This window comes from Peromyscus californicus, unplaced genomic scaffold, assembly GCF_007827085.1.
Source record: "Peromyscus californicus insignis strain IS unplaced genomic scaffold, ASM782708v3 Scaffold_20__1_contigs__length_68692818, whole genome shotgun sequence".
Taxonomy (NCBI): domain Eukaryota; kingdom Metazoa; phylum Chordata; class Mammalia; order Rodentia; family Cricetidae; genus Peromyscus; species Peromyscus californicus.
Window position 1 is genome coordinate 36,916,417 of NW_026294503.1, and position 17,785 is coordinate 36,934,201.

General features: G+C 40.6%; 1 protein-coding gene across 3 annotated transcripts in view; it reads right to left on the minus strand.

The window, feature by feature from the left end:
• Fam135b (family with sequence similarity 135 member B) overlaps positions 1-17,785 on the minus strand; it is a 285,796-nt gene that overhangs the window by 180,121 nt on the left and 87,890 nt on the right. The window contains exon 1 of one of the 3 annotated variants that reach the window (XM_052747947.1): positions 10,619-10,637. The exons of the other annotated variants lie outside the window; for them this stretch is intronic. The gene's annotated coding sequence lies outside the window, so the exon portion shown is untranslated. Of the gene's footprint in view, positions 1-10,618; positions 10,638-17,785 lie in introns of those variants that run through there. 3 annotated transcript variants of the gene reach the window in all.

The window sequence follows — 17,785 nt, forward strand, 5'->3', positions numbered from 1 at the left end:
TTTTCTGTGGAAAGTGCAGGTTACAATGCTATGATCAAGAACATATTAATAAAGTCAGAGTTCTGGAATTTGTAAACACAAACACGGGGGCCTTTTTCTTAATGCCATGTGATAAATTATAACTAGCAAATGCCACTAAATGAAGATGCTAAGCTCAAATTTTAAAACATCCATCTTAAATTTCCACTTTGGTCTTTCAGGGGTCTAACTGTGCAATATGAAATTTGTGCTCAATAATCCAAAACCATCTACCTTAGTTCCAACCTTCTCCTCAGGTCTTTCTATCTGAAAATTAATGAGGATCTTAAACTGGTAGCTTTTCAGCATGATCCTCAGCTTCAGTGATGAAAGCAACAACTTTGATCCTAGTCCTAACCTAGATCTACTGGGTGAGGACTCACTCAAACGTTCATCTACCCTCCAGGAATTCTGACATACACACTCATTTGAAAACCACTACCTCAGACACTAGGGTTGGTGTTGACTAGACCTGAGTTAATCTAGTTCATTATGAGTCACATAATATGAATGATAGTTGAACTTCCTGTTCCTTAGTTTCCACACGACTTATCCAGACTATTGAGATCATTTGCCATGTAAGGCATCCTTTATGGCTGGTAGGAATAAAGTATGTTAAAGGTTTAATACACTATTGGGTACACCATAAAATATACATATGGCATACACATAGCAGTAACAAGGCACACGGCCAACACAACCCACTTTACCTACACCCAACACTCACCAATCACACAAACACACACAATGTATGCAAACATCAACTTGCCTATACATGACACAATACCCATGATACTTATAACATGCCCACAACAACCAGTACACACACTAATAACCACATCCAAAACACATCCATTCACACTCAACATACACATAAAAGACACCCATAATAAAACACCACAATCACCATGCATGCCTAGACAGCATACACACACTCACCTGTACACAACACACAAACTCTGTAATGCCTGCTATAACCAATGCCTCCCATAATTCATGGCTGCAAACATCCTTTTGTATTTGATTTTTACATGCTCATTTCTAAAACCACATTTCCTGGAAGCTATATCCTCAAGCACTATGATTAAAATGCTTACAGGAAAATTCTTCGCTCAAAATACAGACTGAGAAAGGGTGATATAGTGTCCATTGTTTTTTGACTCTGGGAGCTCAAGGAGAGGGAGGGTATATTCACAGGAGGCCCAGAGCCTGTCTAAGGGACTAATCTTTGAGTTAGGAAGTCTTTGCTAGGCTTTTGTCCAGGGTAATCAATGCCAATCTCTCTTTAAAAAGAGCAGAGGATCATTAGGTCTTTGCGATCTGAGATCACTAGAAATCAGCACACTTGTCTTGGTACATACTTCCACACTATGTAAGGCCTCATGCCTGCCATTTCACTCACTGTCTAGTCCTGGCTTGGGTAGTATCAGTGACAGTCTTCACCTGCATGAGGTCAGTTTGACCTTACACAGCAGGGTAAGAGAAGAGTGAGGGGCATGGATATGCAACACAGGGCTGCAGAGAGGTTTCATTGTTCAGGAAGAGGGCAGAAGACCTGGTCTCTCCAACACAAATCTCTCCTTGACATTTTTCTCCCTGCCCATCCCACAGAACCATGTAGAAATTGAAAGGTAAAATACAGGTTCTTGAGTCAAACAGCCAGATTTCCTCAACACCAGAAGAAACCTAGTAACATGCATGGTAAAGTTTGCAGCCACTGAATCTGCTCCTGATGCCAACTGGAACTAAGGGGGGAGCAAGAGACCAGATGAAGGCATCGATTTCCTATTTGCACAACCAAAGAAAGACAAGAAAGTGCCCGCAAGAAAGAATATTAAACCTTCTCTTTTCAGGCCCAGGCTCCTTCCTTTAGAGTTGTGTAGACAGTCTAGATTAGCGCACTGCTATGTAAAAGGCATTCAATCCAGGCAGCACCTGAGTCTCTGTGGTTGAGCGGGTATGTGAGACATGGGAGTGTGCATGTGTGTGTGTGTGTGTGTGTGTGTGTGTGTGTGTGTGTGTGTGTGAGGTTTGTAGATAAGTGGCTCAGGATTTATATACTTATGTTACCATTTGATTCCACTTGTAAACCTCAGCCCCCTTCTCCATATAAATAAGATAATCTACCTAACAGGAGGGAGAAGGTTGAAGCATGTTCATCTAAGCCTCCTCAGAACATAAAGTTTAAACCACCAGGAGTAACTACATCTTATGAGTGCTTCATCTGCACTTCCTTTTGATATTAGTCTTGAGATTTCATTGATCTCTTTTGTGCCTGTAAATTTCCTTCTAGGTTTTTGTCATCACTATCCAGGAGGCTGTAGTCAAAGGTTTTGAAAACTGAACAACATGGGGAGGGAGTGGAAGAATGAGTTCACTTTCTTCCACAACTGTGGTCAGCAGCTCCTTCCTTGAGAGATAGGGCCAAGAGAATATCCCATCCTTGGATCAGAAGTATCTGAAGGATTCCTAATTTAGACAAGATTGTCAATGTCTACCTAGGTACCTTGGAAGCAACTGGACATTAGTCTTTAATCCATCAAACTTGGTTTTCAGTTCTCACCAATTTCAGTTTCTCCAATCCAACTCCTTCTCTCCATCATGCTGCATTGGGAATGTGGTCACCACCCTTTTTCATGCATCATCTCTTCCTCCTGGGTACCAGCATTTGGCCCAGCCCATGCTCCTGTTAGAATACCCTCACACTCTCACTATAGTGGGGACCTTTCTAAAACATAAATCAGTTTCCAAAACCATGCAGTAGCTCCTCCTTGCCCTCAGTGTGACATAAGAGCTATTTTATAGATATGATTTTCTTATTCTTAAGACATGATGATTCCTACCCTCACTCCTGTGTTGTGTCTAAGCTTTAATCTCCCTTCCTCATTTCTACAATGTGAGTTTTTCTGAGGATCCCATCTTTGAATGGGTTCTAAGAAAGAGTCCTCATCCAAGAAGGGTGGTCCTCATGACTAATAAGGGTCATACATAAAAGGGTTTCAGCCACTGCCACCATATTGCATTCAATTAGCTATAGAAATTACCGTTTTTATTTTTCTTCAATGTAGTTTTCAGGATTTCAAAAGCCTCTTATGCAATCCATTCCAAAACAACCAGATTGCTTTAACTTCAAGGTTCTGGGGCTCCTGGGATGCAGAGGTCCATGACAATTAAATGTTCGTGATTGTTTAAACTTTTACAATATGTGTAAACTACATAATTAGTGATTTATATTTTCCAACAATGTTTTAAAATGTTCTCAGTTACCTTCTTGGGAAATCTGATTTAAAAATAAATACATACATATTTTAAAGTATTATAATTCTAGCACTTTAATAGATATTACCTGGGGAAGACTTCTTTAATGGGCATGCTTTCCATTCAAGTATGGTTTTCTTCCAAAATTGTAATATTTAAGTTGTGCAGCCTTTGATATTTTAAACTAACACAAAAAGTATGTTTGACCTTTACATACATTTACTCTATGAAAAGGGCATATGGCCTTAGTGTGCTAAAAAGACAGTACCTAGAAAAATAAAGATAGGCAAACACCTCTCATACTGCATGGAAGAGTGAGAGAGAACAGGGATGGTCACTCAAGGTCAGTGCAGCAATGCAATGGAGAGCCACACACTAGGACTCAGAACATTGTGACAGCACAAGCTGACGTCACTCAACTATGAGATAAATGACAAAGATATCTCCTTGACACCTGCCCCTGTACCTCAGAGATGGTCCTAGACATCTCCACCTGCACTTCATGGAAAGATTGTTCTGACCAATCTTTTGCTTCACTCCATGCAGAGATGGTTCACTGATACCTGCACCTGCACTCCATGCAGAGATGGTTACCAGCAACCTGTGTCTCTGCTTCATACAGATAGATGATTTGCAGCCATCCACCCCTGAAATCTATGCTCTTCTATCTCCCCAGGAGAATTACTCCAAGCAGGCACAGTCATTCTAATGAAGTATGCTATCACAACTTGCCAAATGTCGTGGCTACTGTGAAAGAATCTGCTCAATACCCAGAAAAAGATCTCATTGAGAATGAAAATGACCAGCACCATTTGTTGAAGACTGAATTTTTTTCAGTGTGTACTTTTGCCTTCTTATAAAAATATCAGGTGTCTGTAAGTGCATGGAGTTATGTTCAGATCTTCAATTCTATCCTATTGATCAGTGTGTCTGTTTTTATGCCAGTATCATATTGCTTCTATTACTATTAGTTCTGTAAATACAACTTGAAATCTGGGGAAGCGGTAACTTCCAACAGTTATTTTATTATTTAGCTTTGACTCAGCTATCATGGTTCTCTTCATTTGTGTGTGTGTGTGTGTGTGTGTGTGTGTGTGTGTGTGTGTGTGTGTGTTCATATGAAATCTAAGATTATTCTTTTAATCTAGCTGAAGAATTATATTGGAATCTTGATGGGGACTTAACTGAATCTATATATTGTTTTTGGTAGGATATCCAATTTCACAGTATTAATCCTACCAATCTATGCGTATGAGAGGTCTTCCTATCTTCTGGCATCTTCATAAGTTTTTTTCCTCAAGGTCTGTTTTTAATTCATTTGCCTTTCATTGCTCAGTTAGAATTATCCAAAGATATTTTTAAGTTCTGTTTCCATGACTTTGCTATATACTCTACTAGAGGATAAAAGACAATCATCAATCTCATTTAGATACTAGAGCTGCAACAGTGACCTACCAGCAAAATATAACCTCTGGTCATCAGCGGCACAAATGTAATATGAGTAACCAACCACTCTTTGAATGGATTTAAGTCCTACACCATGAGATGGAACCCATACCTGACACTACTAAAGTAGCCAAGAACTTGATTAGATAGATCATGAGTCTAGGGGAAAACCTATTACTATTATTCTGGTAAAAGAACATAGCAATAAAATGACTCCTAACAAAATAGACCTATACCCATAAATCAATGCATTGCTCAACCCTCATCAGAGATGCTTCTTCTTGCAGTGCATGGTAAAGAACACAAAGATACACAACTCAACAATATACAGATAGTAAGAGACCTTAGATCACTCAGTCCTATCCAAGATATCTTTATCACACCCTTTCCCTTAAGGCTCAGGAGTCTATGTGGAAGAGGGGATGGAAAAATTGTAAGAGCCAGAGGTGGTGGATGACTGCAAGGAAGCAGCATCTTTCAGACACAACAGGGTTGGTGCACATATAAATTCAGAGACTAGCAGTACACAAAGGACCTTCACAAATTTCAACCAGACAAAACATCACCAGGAAGGGGAAGTAGACATACAAGTCCTACCTTGAATCAAGAAGCTATTATAATTGATAGCAGCTGACAGAGGGAAGTCAGTTTTCTTCTATGGAGTGACACTGCATAGGCTTACCAAATGCACTCTAGGGTAGGCCTCAGGCTCAGGAGGAGGTGGCCAAAATAAAATGGACAAAATGGTGTGTGTGTGTGTGTGTGTGTGTGTGTGTGTGTGTGTGTGTGTGTGTGTCTGTGTGTCTGCGTGTGTCTCTGTGTGTCTCTGTGTGTATTTCCTTTTGTTGTGTTTTGTGCCTGTGTGTGTTAGTGTGTGTGTGTGTGTGTGTGTGTGTGTGTGTGTGTGTGTGTGTTTTCCTTTGTTGTTGTTTGTTTGGGTTTTGAAGTTTATTTTTAGAAGAAAGTAAGAACATGAAGTTGGGTGGGTGTACTGGGAAGAGTTGTGTGAGGGGGGAAATATGATCAAAATATACTGTATGAAAATTTTTTAAATAAAAGAAAGATTAAAAAAAGAATGACAATAAGAAGTTCGTCGTTAAGGAGGAGAATCCTCTAATAGATCCCAATTCTCTAGAGAAGACAACTCAACCACTCTCAGTGACTTCCAACCATAGGTGAAACCTTTAAGATCTCTGAGCCTCCATGTTCACATCTGGAATATGGGCCTACATTGCTCTTTTAGGACAGCTGTTTAGAGTCAGTCATAAGCAAATGTAAATGGCCAACTGTTAGGAGGCAGATTTCATTCAACACACTGGGCTGATGCTCTAGAAAGGAGGAAGAAACAGATATAGAATGACTGATCAGAGGTTCTTAGGCCATTAGAAAACACAGACCAGAGAATAAATCAAGTCACCATTGTAGTGGGAAGTTTTCCTGTGTCCCGCCCAGCCTGCAGCTGCTCAGACCCAATTAAACACGCAGAGGCATATAATAATTAAAACTGCTCAGTCATTAGCTCAGGCTTACTATTGACTAGCTCTTACACTTAAATTCAGCTCATTTCTGTTAATGGATATGTCACCACATGTTCTGTGGCTTTACCTGTGTGTCATTACAAGCTGCTCCCTGGATGGTGGGCTGGTGTCTCCTGACTCAGCCTTCCTCTTCCCAGAATTCTCCTTGTCTCCTTATCCTGTCTATACTTCCTGCCTGGCTACTGGTCAATCAGCATTTTATTTAACCAGTGAACAAAAGCATTATCTCACAGTGCACAGCAGTATCTAGGGACATGTACCATCAAATAGGCATGAAGAGAGAGATATAGTGGGCATCTTAGTACTGAAGCCTGTGACCTGCAAACCAGTTTGCCTTGTCCTAACAGTAGAGAAGACAAATCCCTCAGCAGAAGACTGATTTGGAATTACATTGCCTTATGACTTGTTTTCCCCCATTGCAAATTGCTTTGTAGCTTGGCAAATAATAAATGTTGAATAAGTATGAGGAGAAAAACCTAAAATAGTTTTGTGTGTGAGAGAAATCATACTTATTTCCACCAATAAGTTACCTGTATCTGGCAGACTTCCTCAAGACTTCACTGGTGGCAAGTGCCAAAGAAGTCAGAGCCAGGGACTCAGAAGCTCATCCAGTAAGCAAATTCAGTCAAGGACTAAGGACCTGTATGCTTAAGGACTTTGTGTCATTTGGCAGAAATCAAAATGTACTGTATATATTTTTCATACCTAAACCACTTTAAATAGGAGGATCCAAGTTTGTGTTTCCTAGGGTCCTGTGCCCCCTCATCTTACACAGCACTTTAAATTTCAACACTGAGATCCATACAGTTTCAGAGTTTGGTCATAAGCTAGTGGTTCATAAACTGAAGCCAAAGCTTTGAAGAAACCAAGATAAGCAAGCCCTGTTCAGAGTTGTCACAGCCACAGATCTTGACCCTGAACTCCTTCCCAGCTCAGGTTAGGTACTCCAGAGAGAGACACTTCTTCATTTGAACTGTAGTAGGCACAACTTTATTGCTCTTGATGCCAACTAAAACACATGCACACAGGGGCATCTAAGTGTGTGGGTGCACACAGACACAAAGCTCCCCATGAGTGAGCTTCCCATAGAGAATGTGTCTTCATAGAAACTGCAGAGGCTTCAAGTTTGCCAAATCTGATGATCACATTCTGACCTCACAGGCTACCTCCATCATGCTGTGGACCTCCCAGCTGTCCTCATCCCAAATCCTACAAGATTAATATGTATGTGACAACAGTTAAGCTTTTGAAAATTAATACTAATGCATATTTTTCAGCAATAGTATATAATAGCTGTTTAATAAATAGTATATAGTGATACTATTTGAAGAATTAACAATAATTAAACATACATTAATTATGTAATAACATTGGAGCATAATTGAAGATGAGCTTCAATTTCCAAAGGAGTATATTGGATGGATGCCAGAAGCACCAGGAGAGCTAGGCAGAGATGAGATCCTCAAAAAAGATCTTTGTAGTGTGCTGGACCCAGAGACTAGGACCCTGAACCTGGAGAGGCATGCCAAGTGTCCAGGTCACAGTCAGGGAAGCTGGGCCTGACTTGACTTCACGTCTCTCTGACTCTTAGAGAAGACAGAAGTTTCTTCCTTCTTTCCTGAAGAAACCCAGGGCAGTGAGGTGCTAAGCAAGACCCACATTCATTATGGTTGATGGAGAGTGTCTGAAAGCAATGATAGAAATGACCCATGTCAGAAATAGAAGGTGACAGACACACCTGCTTGAAGGCATAGATTTACAGTCTACAGAAGAATATCAGCAGCTGCTGTCTGCCCCAGAAGCTAAAGAGGGGATTCCTGCTTTAGGATCGAGCCTCAAGTCGACGTCCTCTATGCTTCCTGACAGCTTTGGGAGTCTATGAATATCATACCATCTAATTTTAAGGTTCTGCATTCATTAATGGCTATAAATGTTTCAAAGCATTTCCTTTGCATAACCGCAGCGCACCCAATTCAAGTTGAATCACAGGAAGACGTCAGCGGGCTTAACATAGGTGCTTCTTTATTTAACCCTTTGAGTTCCTCTTCACTATTCAGGCACTAAGGAAATTCAGTGGACCCTAGGCTCACATATCCACTCATCCTTATACATGGATGAAAGCAGTATGCTCCGAGTTCCTCGGGAATCCTGCCTCTTGATGTCCAATCCAGAACCTTAGCATTCTTGGCGGCCAAAGTGTTCAGATCCATGATTTCATTTGGTCCCACAAAGAACTCAAAAAGATCAAATCAAGGAAACACAACGGCATCCAATCCCCACTGCTAACAGGAAGTGAGGCAACTGAAGTGAGCTGCACCAGGAACTCAGAACTTTAGAAGTTTTAGAAAACTCAGAAAAAAAAGGAGAGCTGAGCCTCTTCATATGCTGTGGAGCTTGAGAGGCTGGCACACAGCCATCTGAGAGAAAAGTCATGACTGGAACTTTAATATCTAGGTCCTCAGAGTATGATAGTGTGTAAGGCTGCACAGACAGACCCACCTATGCCACAGGTCCAGCCCTGGTACCAGTGTGAATCTATTCCACGAAACACATGAATCCTTATTATAAAAACCAAGGACTTCAGTTTTAGTCCTCCATTGTTTTACTAACCTCAGAGTCAACCTGCAAAAATTCCTCTTCAACCTTCTTCACTTGAGCACTTTATCTCCTCAGAATATCACTGTGTTTTTGGCAAGCCATCTTCGACAGCAAGGTAAGGCTAACTTTCACCTCTCCCTCTGATAGGTTACCTATCCTGGCAAGCCCTCCCCACCTTCGCAGAATGTCTCTGCACCACCTGCCCCAACACAAGCTTCATCCTACCATATACTGTGAAGGCACATCTACATGGAAGCATAGACCTGTTAAAAAGAGGACCACTACCAAATTTACCAGGAATCATGGGAGAGTACAGGTCTGGAGTAGTACTTGGGATGGGCAAGAGAAGGGATGGAGAACAAAACAAATGCACTTGTGAATAAATGAGCCAGTTGACTGTTCTTGGCAATTACATATAGATTATCACTGTTCACTTTGAACCTGCATCTACATAGGCCTTAAGAGAGTCCAAAAGAATTCAACTCTGAGTTTATTTTGTCCTGTGCATATATCTATGCCCAGCAGGGAAGGCAAGTACAATCTATATGCCTGGGAGGGCCCCATAGCATAGTCTGCCTGGAGGGATGTAGAGGCTCTTGATGTGTGTACTGTGGAAAGGAGCCATACTGATCTCTCCACTGCTGAAGTATGAAAAGTAGAGGGTCTGACCACAAGAAAGCAAGACACAGGCTTCACTGATGAGGCAAAGCTGACATTTCAGTTGCGCTCTGCTTGTGCCCTGGATTTAATGATTTGTGATCTCATTTCATTTAGCATCTGTCATTAGCCTTGTAAGTGCTCCATGACTCAGCCTGCATCACTTCATTCCCACGCTGACCACCCACAAGATCCTTGGGCCTCCATTCCAGCCTTCTCACACACTTCCAGGCAGGCTCCACTCATGAAGAAACAGAAGCAAAGGATGGAAACCATTTAGAGGAGATGCTCAGGAATTAATTCTGTAATTTTCTGGGACCAAACAGAATCAGTCTTCCCTGGACTCACTGGAACTGGTGTCAAATGTGCATCAAGCATCCTGCTTCAGGGATACAAACTCCATTTGTCTAGGCGTCCAGGCCACTCCTGAAGCTTCCATTGTTGGCTCATGAGGTAACAAAGCTGGAGGAATTTGGACAGACACATAAACCCAACTCCCTCTACTTTTCGGAAGGAAAACTACAGCAACTGGTGATTTGTATAGCGGCTTGGTATAGAAGGAGTGACAGTTTGTTGCCAAACTGCCATGACCACAAATCCCAGCTCTTTACTAGCCACTGAATATGCACAGGTGGATTTGCTTCTCAATTTTCTCCTCTGTGCATGGTGGCCGATAACCCTCTCCAGCCAGGACTGTGAGAAAAGCCAAATAACTTCTATCTAAAGTCAACAGTTTGGGATCACACAGACAGAAAACACTTGAGGTAGCCATCATTGTCAGCATTGTGTTTGTGACAAAAGACAACACATAAAAATAGTGACTTGGAAAAGTAATGATCGTCGCAATCAGGGGTAGAAATATTGGCCTCTTAGAGTAAATAGAGGGATTTCATTTTATTCTTTAAATTTCATATTCATTTTAATTTACTTGTAAGTGTATTTTGTCTTCATGCATGCTTGTATATCACATGTGTGCTGGATGCCTAAAGGTCAGAAGAGGGAGTCAGGTCTCCTGAAACTAAAGTTACAGGTGGTTGAGAACCACTATGTGGGTACTGGGTACTGAACCTAGATCTTCCACAAGAGCAGCAAGAGTACTTAACCCTTGAGCCAACTCTCCATCTCATCTTCATTTTAGAGTGAATATTTTCTTCCCAAATCCAATCTACACCATGATCTTGGCAAGTAGTTATCCTAGGATCATGGAGAGATACCTAGAGGAAAGAAGGCAGACAGAGAGGGAGAATGGGTAAATATGGGTATCAGTTTCTCCTGGACACATCCATAGTGAACGGGAACAGGCCAAATCACAGGTGGGACAAAGTTCACTCATTAGAAAAACCAAAAAGGTATCTCCATGAATCCCAACCACTGTACTATACTGTCACCCAATCTTCTTGATGTCAGAGATGGCCACAGACTCTTTCAGTCCCAGAATAAATGGTTCTTTAAATGAAGACTCAGAATCCTGGAGCAAAGAGATGTTCATTGCCCACTCTATTTCTTAGTCTCCCCACTCACAGTCTTTAAAGCAAGTCAAGCTTTGGTTCAAATCCCAGCTCCAAAATGCACTTTCTGGTGTGCCACTTACTACTGCGGACTCAGTTTCCCCATCTGTAAAAATATGTACATCCAAAAGGAAGAAGGAGATTCAGGCAATGTCCATGAAGCCTGAATACTCCAGTTTATGGAATCAGTGTCTCCTGCCTGGTCAGAATGCCAAGGCACTACACAGAAGTGAGCAGTGAAGACACAGTCTCAGTCCTTACCCAGAAAACCATCACATCAGCTGTGGAATGGATTGGTAAGATCCTAACATTCCATCTGCAATTCCTTTTTCTCCATGAGTTACATTATTTAGTTACATTACTTATTTCTATAAATATGCATTATAGTACTCGATACTTTGGACCAAACCTTTGTTGTGCCTCTGAGGCTTTCTCCAAGGTGGTTCTCAAGTGTCTCTGGTCTTAATCCAAGGCCCATTTCCCCAAAATTCTGTCTGCTCCCAGTTCTTGTCCTCTAGTATGTCACCTTGATTTGTTGTTTGGGGGAGTCACAATCTTTCTACAGAATTAACTGTTTGCTTGGTTTCTATGTCCTGTCAGAAAATTACAGTCCTGGAAAAGAGCAACCCTCTTTGTTCCTGAGCTACTGTGTCCCCAGAGGAGGGCATAAGGCTAAGGACAGACATAGTATATCATAAATGTTGAATGCACTAAAGAGAGAATGGGCTGAGTTCTAAAAATAAATAAATAAATAAATAAATAAAAATCAAACAAAGGAGCAAACCCAGATAACTCAGATGCTAAGAAGAGTCATGTTTTTAGCCAAAGAAACAGCCAATCCCCATGATACTGTATACTTCAAACATTATTTCAGTCCAGTTTCAAACTACAACCTAACAGATCATCATGAACATGTTTATGCCTTTATGGAAGGATATGTAAGGGGAGGCAGGCAGCCACAGCTGCTTAAGACAACCCAGCTAATACATACCTTCATGGCTCTCAAACGTTTGGTCTGAGCCACAGTTTCTTTAGCCAGGGGAGAATGAAGATAATGAACATACCAGAAAACAGGAGTCAGAAGTGTGGAGGGGACCTCAGGATAAGGGCAAGATTCAAAGGAAAAGAAAAAGGCAGGTAGAAAAAAAAAACTGCCAACTTTAAAGATCTTGGGAGTTTCCTTGAACTGTGAATCAGAATGAACTTAAAGTTGGAAACTGCATACTGACTTAGCTATTAATCATTATAAAATGACAATGATCAACCTATTTTTGGTGTGAATTAATCATGAACTTATGCCTTTTACTTTTTAAAAACAATCTTTTTCAATATATGTCCCTGAAAAGGTTATATAGACCTCTTTTCTGGGCATGAAGTGATGATGAATCTACTCAGTCATTCAGCAAATATTCATATTAACTAAAAGCCCATGTTGTATAAGCAATTTAGCTCAGTATAAAAGATGTAAGGGAGACCTCAAAACAGGGAGGTACTATATTAGATGATTATCACAGTAGAATGGATCAAAGGTATAAGGGAAGATATTCAGGAATCCTGTCTCAAGATTGCAGAAGTAGCCCAGTCATTTCCTCTTCCTTTAAGAGGTTAACAGTATCACATGTCTGTATCCTGGCTAAGAACAAGAGAAGAGGTTTAAAAAATGAAGATTGTCCTTCAAGATTTATTCCAGTCTCATCATCCACTTAACCTAACACACACACACACACACACACACACACACACACACACACGCACACGCACACGCACACGCACACGCACACGCACACGCACACGCACACGCACACACACAATTAAATAACAATACTGTTATTTAAACTATGGGGATTAAAAATGGTAAGCAATCAACTAAATGATGGTAATTAGCATCACAGATGCATAGATCTATGGAGTTGCCTAAATGGGTAGAGAAAATGTAATAGTAGATCAGCTTTGCTAAATTCTGTTTCAGAAACGTCATACCTGAACTTGACCTAAGCCCCCAAGGGATAAGCACTTTTTGTTTTTGCTACCTGTATCCCCTACTCCCAGCCCTGTGTAAATGCCAGGAGATATAGTTCATCTCTGGTAAATCTACCTCTTTCTATCTACCCAACTTTCTTGTAACTGTTCATTTATCACCTGCCAGAAGCACAGCAGAGAGAGAACACAACAGAAATAATAAATCAAAACTTCTGATTTCTACTGAAGACCTTCAGGTCTTGGCAGCCAGCTGGATGCTACTGGGAAGGCATTCACTTCTCAGGACTCCTTCTACACAATTATCCCAAGTTAGTCCTCCCAACTCAGCTTTCCACTATATCTGCTCCTGAGAGGATGGTGCTATCTTCAGAGGTAGTAGGTGAGGCTCAGGGAGGCAATGTGTACCCAGAAACAGTACCAGAAAGAAATTGGCAAAGTTGTGAACCACTATCTCCCAAAGCCCAGCACACTTCCTCCTACCCCTGTTCCTAAAATACACTCACAAGTAGTTCCTGATTTTTTGCATTCTCCACCTGGAAGTCAGAGGGTCTTTTGATATGAAAATAAAATCATAGAATCTCCTAGCCACCAAATCCTGTTGGCTTCCTATCACACTTTAAATAAATTTGAAGTCCTCTAAAGAGGAAACACAGATGGCCAACATATCCATGAAAAGAGGCCCAACATCTTTAGTCATTAGAGAGATGCCAACACAAACCAAAGTGAAATACACCAATTAAAAAAGGGCCAAAGACCTGAACACAAACCTCAACAAAGAAGACACACAGAAGAAAAAAACACAGAGAAGAACATATCCCTTACTGTGTGTCATCAAGGAAATGCAAAGTAAGACAAAGACATTCCACTGCACACCTACCACAGTGGCCCAAAGCCACAACGCCAAATCACCAAATGCTAGAGAGGAGGTAGGGAGAGAAAAAGAGGAACTCTCATCCATTCCTGGCAAATGATAAGGTCACTTTGGAAAAGGGTCTGTGGTTTTATACAAAAATCAACATACTCTTACCACAAGATCCAGCAATTATGTTCCTTGGTAGATACACAACAATTGAGAATTACTGTCCTCGCCAAAAAAAAAAAAAAAAAAAAAAAAAAAAAAAAAAAAAAAAAACCCTATATGCAGATATTTAAAGCAAAATTGGAGGCAAATAAGATAGCCTTGAGGCAGTGAAAAGCTAAATGAGCATTCATGTATCCAGATAGTGGGATGGTATATAAAGCTAAAGAGACATGGACTCATGAAAGTTCATTGGAAAAAACCTTACATGTCTACTACTAAGTGAAAGACACTGGCATACATGGGCATATACTGTGTGACTGTAACTATGACATTCTGTAAAAGGTGAAATTGTAGAAACTGAAAAAAAAACCTCAGTGGTTGTCATGGGTTTTGAGATAGCAAGCCATGAACAGATGGAGTGTAACAGATTTTTTTAGGGTAGTAAGATACCAGTGTTGGTGGGTGTCATTATTCATCTGTCCAGATCCATTCAACGTACAGTATCGAAGATGAACCCTAATGCAAGCCATGGATTTTAGATTATAATGACAACAATATACAACTATAATTTAAACACATTGTATCAATATGTGGGGAGTTATTAATGATGAAGAAAATTATAGAAGTATGGAGTTAAAGAGGAAATGGAAAAATCTCTATCCCTTCCACTATATTTTTATATGAATATAACAGTCTTCTTGAGTTCGAGGCCAGCCTGGTCTACAGAGCGAGATCCAGGAAAGGCGCAAAGCTACACAGAGAAACTCTGTCTCGAAAAACCAAAAAAAAAAAAAATATCCTGCCAACATACATACATAAAAATGATATAGTAACATGATTTTATACCCACCAGTATAGCTATGCATTTTAGAAAATTTGAAAAATAATAATTTCTAACAAGGAAGTAGAGACACTAAGGTCCCTTGTCCATTGATTGTGGAAATGTAAAGTGATGCAACCAATGTGCAAGGCAGTTTGAAAGCTTCAATGACTTAAACAAAGAATTGCCGTGTGACCCTGAAATTCTAAGCCTACTATTTACTGAAGAGAAATGGAAACAGTTGATCAAATAAAACTTCATGTGTGAATGTTCACAAAAATATCCACAATAGACAAAGGAAGAAAAAAACTAAGATTCATCAACTGATGAATTGCTGGAATAGACATGTCACGAATACACAAGAGAATATCGTTTTCCTTTGTTCCTTTAATCTCATATTTATTTATTGTTTGAAAATTTCAAATTTCTTTTTTTTTTGTTTTGTTTTTTGTTTTTTGTTTTTTGTTTTTTTGAGACAGGGTTTCTCTGTGTAGCTTTGCGCCTTTCCTGGAACTCACTTGGTAGTCCAGGCTGGCCTCGAACTCACAGAGATCCGCCTGGCTCTGCCTCCCGAGTGCTGGGATTAAAGGCGTGCGCCACCACCGCCCGGCTGAAAATTTCAAATTTCTTACATGCATAATGTGTTTTGATTAATCTACTCCATCTCCCTCCCTTCCAATTCCTCCACTATCCTTCCCAACTTCATGTAGTCTCTTTTTTTCAAACCCATTTAGTTCACTTTATGCTGCCAGTATTAGGGTCATCTACCAGAGCATGGCTAGCCTTTCAGGTACAACTCTACAGGAATGTGATTCTCCCTCCCCAGCAACCATGAGTTGCCAAAAGCCTCTCAGCTGGGGGTGGGATTTCACTAGTACCTGCCTCTGCCATGCTTAGACTTTGTTTGGCTTATGATCTTATGCAGGTCTTGGTCAGGAAGTCATGTTTGCATGTTGTCTAAGTTAGGATTTCTAGTGCTGTGATAAAACACCACAATCAAAAGCAACTTAGGGAAGAAAGGGTTGTTTTATCCTATAGTTTATTAGCTCATCATTCAGGGAAGTCAGAGCAGGGACTTAAGGCAGGAACTGATGCAGAGGCCATGAGGAGTTCTACTTATTGACTTGCTCCCCATAGTTTGCTCAGTCTGCTTTCTTATAGTGCCCAGGACCACCATCCCAGAGGTGGTACTGCCCACTGTGAGCTGGGCATTCCCACATCAATCATAAATCAAGAAAATGCAACATAGTATTGCTCACAGGCCTGTCTGGTGGGGGCATTTTTCTCAACTGAAGTTCCCTCTTCCTGAATGATTCTAGCTTGTGTCAAGTTGACATACAACTAACCATTTCAGTTTTCTTGACTTTATGTGCAGAATATTATTTAGTTACAGAAAGCAGTGGAGTTTTAAAATATGGATGAACCTTACAACATGATGCTAAATTAAAGAAACTATACACAACTGTACAATGTGTTTTATGGTTCCATTCCTAAGAAAGATGCAGACTGAGGCAAATCTGCACAGGAAGGAAGTAGAGCAGAACCTAAAGACTGGGGAAACAATAAAGGGCAATGACTGTCTATGGATATGAGATCTCCTTCAGAGGATCTGGAAGTTTCTTGGAACTAGAAAGTGGTGGTCACTGCCATGATTATGAAAACACCCAAACCTATTGAACTACATGAATTTTGTCACATATATATTTCCACCCTTAGCACAAAGAAAATATAAACAAGCCCTTCCTCCTGTCCTATTTTGTATCTTCTCTTCTTGGACAATTCAACACTAACCTTTGGAGGACTCAGCAAGCAGCTGCCAGGATGAACATATATGTTATTATATTCACTGCCCCTGTAACCTGTGTGTGTTGCCATCCATTCCTTTCATTGCCACAAGTGTTCATAGTTGGATTGGCCCTTAGTTCACTTGTTCCCCTGTAAGGTTATAATACCTAACAAAAACAATCTAATAATGCAAACTTGGGGACATATTTGAAGCAAAATATACTCAATATATATTTTGAAAATCAAATGTAGATGGGTATGGTGAAGTTTATCTATCCACTCATCATAACTTTATTCTAAGAACAGAGAGTTGGTGCAGAACAAATATTTATGGAAAGTTTCATGGTATAAATAACAGCTAGCGATATCCTATCACTCACTAATGAGTAGTCAGTCATTCATTGAACATTTTTGTGTGGTTCTATACTATTCTGCCGTGTAAACAGATCATGAAAGAGAATACAGAAGAAGATATGGAAGCAGCATACCTCAATGATGGGTTCTTTCCCTGACCTTCCAAGTGATTGAGAAGGAGACTTGCATGGTAGAAGTTTAGGGGCATCAGCAGACCATTCACAAGTCTAAGAGTGACCCTACCCCTCTCTCCTTACAGTTCTAAAACACAAGTCTCATTCTTTCTATGATGGGCTCCTTATTTCTTGTCTTGGACACTCACGGGCTGGTGAAATGTCAGATTATCTCACCACTACTAAGAGCATCATTGCCTACACATATCATGATTCCCACTTTACATATGAGGACTTTGAAGCCTCCAGGACAAGTCTCCCTCAACCTCCTCCAGCACCATCTCTCCTCTATCCCCTCTATTTCTCATCTTCTGGTCACCTGTCAGCTCACAAAGATCCAGCTAGTCCTAGCTCACTGAAGCCACTTCATAACACAGATACAGTCCTACTTTCCCAGCTCTGCATACAGTATCCACTGCTCAGACCTAATATCTCTATCAAGACAAGATCCTGCTTTTTCTTCAAGATGAATTCTTTGGCCAGCTGCTCCTTAAAACTAAGCAGATGAGCTAGTAAGGCATTAATTTTTGAACCATTTCCAGACTGCCAACTATCTGTTGGGGAACAACCATTGTAAGTAAAGAACCCATCTGAGGTATACTGGGCACTGTCACCTGAATAGACTAAGT